This window comes from Diadema setosum, chromosome 16 (genome assembly GCF_964275005.1).
Source record: "Diadema setosum chromosome 16, eeDiaSeto1, whole genome shotgun sequence".
In the NCBI taxonomy this organism is placed as follows: domain Eukaryota; kingdom Metazoa; phylum Echinodermata; class Echinoidea; order Diadematoida; family Diadematidae; genus Diadema; species Diadema setosum.
This window is the reverse complement of record NC_092700.1, coordinates 37,510,687-37,520,976: the sequence shown is the minus strand read 5'-3', so window position 1 is coordinate 37,520,976 and position 10,290 is coordinate 37,510,687.

Sequence of the window (10,290 nt, the reverse complement as noted above, 5' to 3'; positions counted from 1 at the left end):
AAAACGAAATTTCAATAGAACGAAAGAAAACTGCCAGTCCTGAGGGCTTGACTATAACAGGAGTCTACTGCACCACAAAGTCTATACCAAAGGTATAGCCTGTGAGAGCTTTTGGGCTTAATCTTAGATGTCTGTTATGAAGAATTCAAGTGATGAATTTCTACAGCCCTGTTTTATTAAAGTTCTGATTTTATGTACATTCAGTCATTTTGTAAAGTTTGCAAAATTTGCAGAAATGCAATATGAATGTCAGGATAAGAAATATGTTGCTTGCAAGATTTATCATAGTGCAGTAAAGTGTGATCTGCCTTTAAGGAGATATCTCACTGAGCGGCTAATGTTTGGTAAAGTAACAAATTTCAGCAAATTCTATGTTTCGTCAGTGTTGGTGAGAAGTGAAGTTTGTTACTGTTAGCAATCATGTTCGCAAACAGTTATCATTGCTGTGAACAGTTTTGGCGTAAAGAAATTTAGTATAAAATCAAAATTTCTTTGGGTCAAGAAATACTGTGTGGCCTAATTGGGCACTTCATATTCTTTGTTAATGACTGTTAATGTTACAACGTGTATGTTGCATTTGCTTTGGGCCACTACATTTCTTTTTGGGGCCACCAATATCAGATTTTAAGATTTTAGTGGTATAGCCCTAACGAACCAGCACAGAAAAAAAGTAAAGTGTCAAGCTCTGATATCGTACAGTCAAAACTGTCTTAGCGGCCACCTCTCTATCGCGGCCACCTGCTTATAGCGGCCACTGAAAAATCCCCCGCACGAAATTGCTGTATTATGGAACCTTTATATAGCGGCCACCTGCCTAACACGGCCAGCAGCCACTCAATTTGTATCCTGTGGTAAATATCTACCCATGTATAGCAGCCACACAAATTTAGCTGAAACATTTTAAAATCAGCCATGAATAAGATGTCTTTCACATTCACTGCATGAATTCTACCAAGTCCTTGCTCAGTTACAACCACACAGACATTATTGACAAAATTAATGCAGCTCTTTGCCACAAAAAGCTGTCTTTACCACTAACTTGACTAGATTAGATCTAGGCTTCAGTAATGCCACCGTGAATAGATGCTACAAAGGCAAAGACAACTCCTAATAACATCTTAGAATTTTACCAAAATGCCGACTCAAAGTCCCTTTAAATAAGGACAATATGGTACCTGTCTGGGTATTGTTTGTTGTTTACATTTGCTTCACACATCATCAATCTCTATTGAACTCAGCACTCGTAAGCTCCATTCATGCAAATCGGTATGAACCAGAGCAGTTTCTCAGGCTTGAAATGTTTTTAAAATCAAAAGAACAAAAGCAGGCAAAGAAAAAATAATAACATCAAGTGAATTGAATCCCCATAATAGCTGCACTTTTTGAACGCAAACTCCTTTGCTGGTTTTGTGTGGTTTTGTTGTTGTTGTTTTTTTAATAATTGCAGTATTAATTTTTCTGAGCTTTATAAAATGCAAGTATTGAAATTCAAATGGCCATCTGCCTGTCTATAGTGCCCACCTGTCTATAGTGGTCGCTTTTGTTGTTTCCCTTGGGTGGCCGCTATAGACAGGTTTGACTGTACTTATATAATTTATATTTATAATACTTATAATTTATATGATTAAGCCTGATATAAAACTGCAAATTCTTCAAAGTTCCCTGCAATCCAAATGTAGGATATATATTCAACTCTTGTGATGTCTTTTGGTCTGCACATAGACAAATCACAAACTACTGGTACTTCATGAAAATAATATTTTTCAACATTTTTTTCCATCATTTTTTCTGCATCCTGTAAAGCCCTACACGTACCTCCAAAAAAAAAAAAATGTACTAAAATCCTGTTGTGACATCAAAAATTTGTCAAAAATATTCACACTTTAATAATTCATTTTTTTTTTTAAGTGATGCTGTTTTGGAGTTGGCAGGTAGTAATAGCAATGAATGGTAAAGTCCCCATGATGATCTGGAGGATGTTTTTAAGAGATCTGTGGGTCTTAATAAGGCTTAGAAAAAAAAATTATGAAAAAAAAATGTTTAAAAACATATCATGCATATTTCCATGAAAAATCTAGTGATTTGATTATGTAAAGCCAAAAGGTATTTATAGTGGTCAAAATGCATTTGGTCTGCAGGGATCTTTTAACAAACTGTATCAATACTATCCGTATACTGATAAAAACCATGGATCCGTTGATCCATGTAAGGAACCAAGGCTTGAATCCAACACTCAGCCAGCAAAGATTGGGCAAATAATTCCACATGACATACAGCATATTGTACATCTGGGCCCCGTTTCATAAAAGATGTTAGGATGTCATCTCTTGCTGGAATGACAACTTCCCATAGCAACAGCCAATCAGGAAGCTGGATTCTTGTCGTTACCATGACAATTGTCATTCCAGTAAGAGTTGCTATCATATCAACTTTTTATGAAATGGGGCCCTGGATGTGAAATGTTGCTCAAATGCATTACCCGGTACTAAAATGAACTATAGGTACTGTATCTAAATCATATATTGACATGACAAACAGCCACTAAAACTATGTTGGTTTTACCGGTACATACAATTTGTAATACAATGTAGCAGTGGACAACAATGTTGAAATCAATACCGGTACACAACTTTGATCTAGGTAAACAGGGAGTGTTGGAGGAGAAGAAACGAGAATTTTTCCTTTGTACCCTCGGATGCTCTGTCCCGGGAAGAAATTAGGCTTATCGCAGATTGCTTAAATGACAAAAGATAGCTCAGATTTTGTTATGTAGAGATACGCGGGGAGCACATCACCCAAGGATAGACACTCCTGTTGGCTTTGTCTCACAGTTTCATTTTTATGCCTCCACCACAAAGTGGTGCCGGAGGCATTATGTTTTCAGGTTGTCCGTCCGTCCCTCCTTCCGTCAGTCCGTAATGAATTTTGTGGACAGCGTAACTAAAAAACCTTTTGAGGTATCCTAATGAAACTTGGCATGTATGTGTATTAGGGGGCGAAGTTGTGCCTATCAACTTTTGGGTGCACATGCTCAAGGTCAAAGGTCAAAGGGTCATGGTCAAATACGTAAAATTTCACTATTTCCACCATATCTATGCAATGCCTGAAGATATTTTCTTGAAACTTAGTGTATACATGTATTACCCAATTAAGATTCTCTGGTGAAAGTTTGGGGTCATGAGGTCAAAGGTCAAAAGGTCAAGTAAAAATATTAAAACTTCACTTTTTTCTCTGTACCTTGGAAATTGCTCATGGTATCTTCATGGAACATAGTATATATATACATGTACTGACTGGTAGTGATTATCTAGAGACAATTTAGGGTTCATGGGTCAAAGGTCAGGGGTCAAAGGCCAAGGGCAACACTTCAAAATTTTACTATTTCCCTCATGTTTATGCAATGCCAGCAGGATTAATTTTTTTTTTTTTTTTTTTTTTTTTTTTTTTTTTTTTTTTTTTTACACTTGGTATATGCATGCATAACCTAATAGAGATTCTCTGGAAAGTTTTTTTTCTCTTTTTCTTTTTTGACTCAAAGGTCAAAAGGTCAAAGATCAAGTGAAAGTGCTGAACTAACTTTTTCCTCCTTACAATACATATCTCGGAAGTGGCTCAAGTTATCTTGAAACTTACTACGTATTTATGCATGTTCTGCCTGACAGTGATTATCTTATGAATTTTAGGGTTACAGGCCAGAAGAAAATGGTAACAATTTACTATTTAATACAGAAATTGCACTTTTTCTCCATACCTTGAAGATTACTCAATGCATAAACATATGAATGGGTCAAAGTCAAGTTAAAGTCCTTAAATCCCCAACATGCTCTCCTATTCATCCAATTAAACCTAGGTCAAGGAAGGTGAACATTCAACACATTTGTGACAAACTTGTCATTTTAATATTTTGCCAATATTGTGAAAATGTAATCACACATTGTCCACATGTACTATCTAAACCTACAGTGTATTAGGAGAATCATGCATTATGGCGGAGGCATACCAGTCGCCATAGCGACATTTCTAGTTGTGACTGTCATCGCCATCATTGCCACACATACAGTATACTCAGACACAGGGATATTTCAACTATTGGTGTATAGTTCCATTCTGACCTCAGTGGCTTTATTTCTGTAACCAAAGTTATCCATCAGATCTATTAAAGTGTCACAAGATATTTCAAACTTCAGAGACAATACAACTCTGTCACTTTATTCTCAGACTGACTGATGATGAGCAGTAGCTCATCATCATTTTCAGAAAATTTTCTTCCCCTATATATTGTAGGTCTATACTCGGCAAGATCTAAAATTCAACTCCTCCTCCCTCCCACACCCAAAAAGCTACGTGTAACCTCCACAACTACAAAGGAACCCAAAATCTGTTGTCTCTCCGGATTTCCAATGTTAAAGGCAGACCCAATTAAAAGTTCATTCAAGGTGGCCAACTTAAATCCCTAACAAAACATTTCATGTTGTGTATACAGAGAAGGCACAATGCACAAACAGTTAATTTATACCCCCTTCCTTGTTATCTACCACAGTTAATCCTTTTATAGTCCCAACTCCATTGCCCATCAAAATGAAATCCAAACAAAGAGCAGCTCATTTAAACAATAACTGCACTCTCCAGTTTCCTGTACTGGTTCGTGAACACCTTTAATCACAAATTCCAATTAACAGCAAAATCTCACACTGCAAGCCTCGAAATAGGATTTTGGAGGGGCAAGGCCATTTAGAAAAGGGCACTTTTTCCAAGAGGCCAGGGCACTTAGGTCAGTCAGAGGGGCACCAAGGCCACATTGGAAAGGGCATGTTGGGTGTTTATACGTGATGTGAATGCCCCATAGAGCTGTATGCTATCGACCGTGTTGCTACACTCCAGCAGCGCACGAATGCATAAGATCTCTCCGCAGCAGACGACGTTAGGCAGTAGGCCATACGCAATACGATGTAGGTTCTGTAATACAGTACGTTCTCAACGCGTACGCTGCACTCGCTTTGGAGCACTTCCGGCGCCATTTTGCTTTGAGCATGCGGGCATGAATGCAGCGCAGAGCGCACGAGAGAGATGGCAATGCTCGCAGCCGTCCGACAGGCCTGGCATTTTTTAGCATGGCTTGCGACCACTTGCTACGGCCCGCCGCTGCCTAGCTAGTAACTCAATGGCCGCTGCGCAGCGGAGGCAGTCGGGACGGTAAAAGCCGGTCGGGCTTACAGTACATGTACGTAGACTTCTACACGTCGTCTCGTATCTCGGAAAGATACTTTGAGTTTGAATCAGATATATTGGGACGCGAGTGAACTGAAGGTATGATATTTGAGATCAGGAAAGTTGTTCAAGCTTATTACAGTGTAGACTTTGAGAAAGGGCATATTATACGTCATAAATAATAAAGTTCTTTCATTCTAAAAGGGCACCGCAGCCACAAGAAAAAGGGCACATTTTTTTTTGGCCGTAACTTTGATCAAGGAAAAAAAGGCATTGTGGCCAACGAGAGGGGCACCGACGGCCATGGCCGTCGGTGGCAGTCGGTTGATTCGAGGCCTGACACTGTATCCCTCACAAAATGTGAATTACTACAGTTAGAGTACAATACATGTATGCAACACTCCTCAATCACAACAAACCTAGTGAGCAACAGATCGCTGTCCCTTTAAATATTTTTGGTACCAAGCATTTGGTGTGCTGAGAATAATAATTTTGTAAACTGTTTGTCAATGATTTTTGCCGACAAACTTGCTCTCAGCCAATCAGATGCATGTGCAAGGTACGTGTAGTGTTCCAACAGCCCAAAACAGTTGTCAGTGACTGACAAGTTTCTTGAAACACTGCCCTGAACAAGTGAACAAATAATTGAAGTAAGAGTAATTACTATTTTTGTAACTGTATTAAAATACTTGAAATAAAGATTGTGATTATTACAAAGGAGAATGTGTTATCTCACTCTGGAAGATTTAATAACATTTTTAGACTGCTAAACCTGGCAAACCAATGGGTTACGCCATTTCCTGACCCACTTTATCTGACACACTCTTTCTGACACACTTTTTTTGCCATTCACTCTGTACACGGGGCAGTTTTCATGAGACGGCCTCTGTTATTGGCTACTGTGCTAATGAATATTCAAGACTATGGTATGGCTTGTCGAACGTCGCGCCGGCCAAAGAGGCGGCCAGGAGCTGGTGAGCTGGAGGCGCGCGGCAATTTGTATCCTCATCCACGTGTAGGCCTTGCTACTACGTGCGCTTCCAGTACCCATTTTTTTTTTTTTTTTTCAGCTGCATACTAGTACACTGCACGTGTGTATGAGATGGGTAGGTGCAGGGTTGAGGTACGAGGTGTAGAATTGGAAGCGCACGCACGCAGTGCTTCGTTGACGTCCCTGGATGATGACAGTACGGCAGTCGGTGAGTGAAATGGCAAACAAATTGACGACATACGTACACAATTCACCCGCAGGAATCGTCAAATGTAGTACAAAGTATAGTATGATGCAATGTTAAAAGCTGGAAACGAAGAAGAAGAAGATATCCACAAATGGTGTAGAAATTATTAGCCTACTTTCAACCCAGTCCCACATGCCAGGCATTAGTGTTGTACTGTTATTAATGACGCACGAACTCTGTAACCAGTTACGTATTGTAGACAGTCTACAGACTACCAGAGACTAGTAGAATTGGTGTTACTTTTGAGTGTAAGTTATCGTAGGACCGCTAGGTAGATGTGCTATTCATGTTCATCATATCTGGGTCTATTTGGTCTGAAACGGGCTATCGGTAGAAAGGACGCGCTGAAGGATTACTAAAAAATAACAAATCACGATTCAAAGTCTGTAACGCTAGATACAGACACAGTGACAGTGCAGTAAAAAAAATAACGTTACATAGGAACGCCACCTACAGCACAGTTACAATACGTGTCAGTAAGTAGAGCAATTGCATTGCCTTTCCAAATTACATTAGCCTATCTTTCAAAACTGATCGTTCCACGCTAAAAGTTGAATGTGCTGTTATGCGACTTTGGATGTCTGGCAGGCCAAGATTCTACACACCTGAGCAGTAATAAGGTATTGGGCTATATCGCATATAGCTACTGTAAAGGCGAAAGACGGTCCCTAGCTGTGTATAGAGTATATTCTCAGACAATGACACATAAGTATGTCTATGGGTTGAGACAAAAGACTTTGTAATTTTAGGGTTTTAATGGGAATTTGTTTCCTGAATCCTAGTCTGGACCTAGACTAAAAGCTTTAGATTTTTAAAGAAGAGGTAAGGATATGCAATGACAACTCTCTCCCTTTCGATTAGACACTAGAACTAAGAATAGAGCAGGCTACATGATCCTTGGGCTTAATCTTAAACTTTTGTGGCACAGACAAACAATGCATTAAGGGTTTGCATGGCCAAGAAACGCTGTGCTATTTGGAAAAAAGGATTTAGTTTAATAATGCCACTCAAAGTTATATTCAGCCAGCAGTATGCCACTAGACTGATAATGGATCAGTCTCAATTCATCACTGGGGATAAGTTCCGGAGGGACTACACCTGGCTTCATGAAATAAGCACTCTAGAAGAAGAAGAACCTTCTAAGTAAAAAAAAAAAATAAATAAATTATAAACTCCTCAAATCAAACTGATATTTTTGTCTGAATGCCACCAGAAGTGGAGCTTGACGTGTAGATGATACTGTCTAAAGCCATTCGCAGTCCAAAGAGAGTTTGGTGATCACCCCTATGTGCGCATTTCATGAGGTGCATTGTAATCAATGTGTGATATATGACAGCCCTGATCCTTGAAACTTTAACCTTCAAAACTCTGGTAATTTTTAACAGAGCTTTTTTCCTCTTTTAAAGTCAATGGCAGAATCATGCTAACCTTTAATTTTTAGTTCTTACATGTACCAGAGTTTTTCTCAGGTAAATAGTTTTATGCAACAGGCCCCAGCTACTTGTTACACTCTCACATACACACACAAAAACAAAACACAAAAATAAGGACCAATTAATCACAAAAATGAATGATGCTGTAGAGACTTGTATTAAAATCAGTGTGTGTAAGAAATGAGGCTGTGATATCTCCCCTTCCTGTGTAAGGTTTGTAGGATTTGATTAAAAGTTTCAGTGGTTGGAGCACAAAATTAATGTAAGAAGTCAAGTACAATTTACAGACCACAAAGTTTTGATGTGCTCCCTTTATGCAGTACATTTTCTTTTCTTTTTTTTATGCCTCCGCCACGAAGTGGTGCCGGAGGCATTTTTTTTTCTTTTGTTTTTGCCTCAAAGGTCAAAAGGTCTAAGATCAAGTGAAAGTGCTGAACTGATTTTTTCCTCCATATCTCGGAAGTGGCTAAAGTAATATTGAAACGTACTACATATTTATGCATCTTCTGCCTTACAGTGATTATGTTATGAATTTTAGGGTCAAAGGCCAGATGAAAATGGTAACAATTTACTGTTCAATACAGAAATCGCACCTTTTCCCCATACCTTGAAACTTACTCAATACATAAACATATGAATGGGTCAAAGTCAAGTTAAAGTCTGTAAATCCCAAATACATGCTCTTATATATAGGTCAAGGAAGGTGAGCATTCAACACATTCGTGACAAACTTGTCATTTTAACATTTTGCCAATTTTGTGAGAATGTAATCACACATTGTCCACGTGTACTATTTAGACCGATTCGGAGAATCATGCATTATGGCGGAGGCATAACAGTCACCATAGCGACATTTCTAGTTGCACTTTATTTACCCCAGTATGGAAAATAAGCCCGTGTAAGCACCTTCTTATTTACAAAAATCTATGTGATTCTCATCTCCAAATTCCTATGTAATAGTCTAAAATATACAACTGCAGTGTCTTGGGTAATGAATGTATATTAATACAGGATTGTTCTGTGAGAGGACATTTGTCCATGGAAGTTAACATGAATACTGTATGAAGTCACATGTAATGTTTAACCTTCTTTTCAACTTCTCTGACTCACAGCTTCCTTTGCAGCAATGGATCATAAGGAAGGTTTGTTGAAAACTTTCTTTTTTCATGATGTACGAGCTTTTTCCCTTTGTCTGTCATACATTTATACTTTCATCTTTTGAGTGTACCTTGAAGCATTTCATTTGAAAGACAAGTTCACCTTCATATATGTTTGAACTGAGTGGAAGCAGCAATTGAAGTTGAACAGCTTGAGGAAAAAGATAAGAATTTTTAAAGTTTCAGTGCTGCCATCGCTGGACGAGAAGGCTACAAGACGTTGTAGTGTGACATGTATCAAGATATAAAGGGAATTCTAGAAAATTTCATTTTTCCAATGAAAAGTATATTCCCTCAACTTGTTACTGATGTATGTGAAGGGTAATGTAATTCCTTCTACCTTCTGAAAGGGCCAAGTCAAGATCTCTTTTATTATGCTAGAAAAGTTAAAATAATATGTTGAATACCAGGGGTTTGCACCTTGATTTAGAATCACCACATTCTTTCTATCAGGTAATACGACTTTCTCTTTGTATTTATGTTGAAATGACAAATAAATAAATACATAAATAAATGAATAAATAATAATAATTCAGATTTTTCTTTATATTGCTCTATGCCTGGTTCCAGGTATTGTTTTATGTCACTTGTTCGCCTGGGTGATATCTCAAGAAGATATGAATTTCACTCTTGCTAGTGGTATGCATCATCAAAGGAAGACGGTCTGATTATATATGTGATCACACGTTTTGTATGTCAGGTTAATGGTCGCAAAACAAGGAGAGCAGTTCATATCTGCTTCTAGAATTCATATTGTCACATTAATCAAAGTGCAGATATAGAGATTTGAAAATGTACAAATGAGTACCTCCCCCCCCCCCCCCCCCCCCAAACCACCTGACTTCCAGGGGACTCCAGAGCTGGCAACCTAAAGAATCCTGGAAACAAAAAACAAAAACCAAAAAATATCTACAGAACTAGCAATCACCACTATGATTGGGATATATGTTCATTTCATACTTCGCATTTTTGTTCTTTTATAGAAGTCATCATCATATCAGATTCGCCAAGCCCAAACAAGAAAAAGGTCAGATTGATTGTTCAGTGTTGGTGTTACAGACCATAGTTTTTGGTGTATGTGTTCCTCACAGCAAATGTTAAGTTTCACCATCAAGACCCTACTAGGGTTACTATCTTTATAATTGTATAACTGTTTCCAAGCAAAGTTGGCTAATTTAATGGATGCATTACATGGACCTAAATTAAACTGTATGTGGTTAAACGTTACAAAAGTAAGGTCTAAAGAAAAGAAGG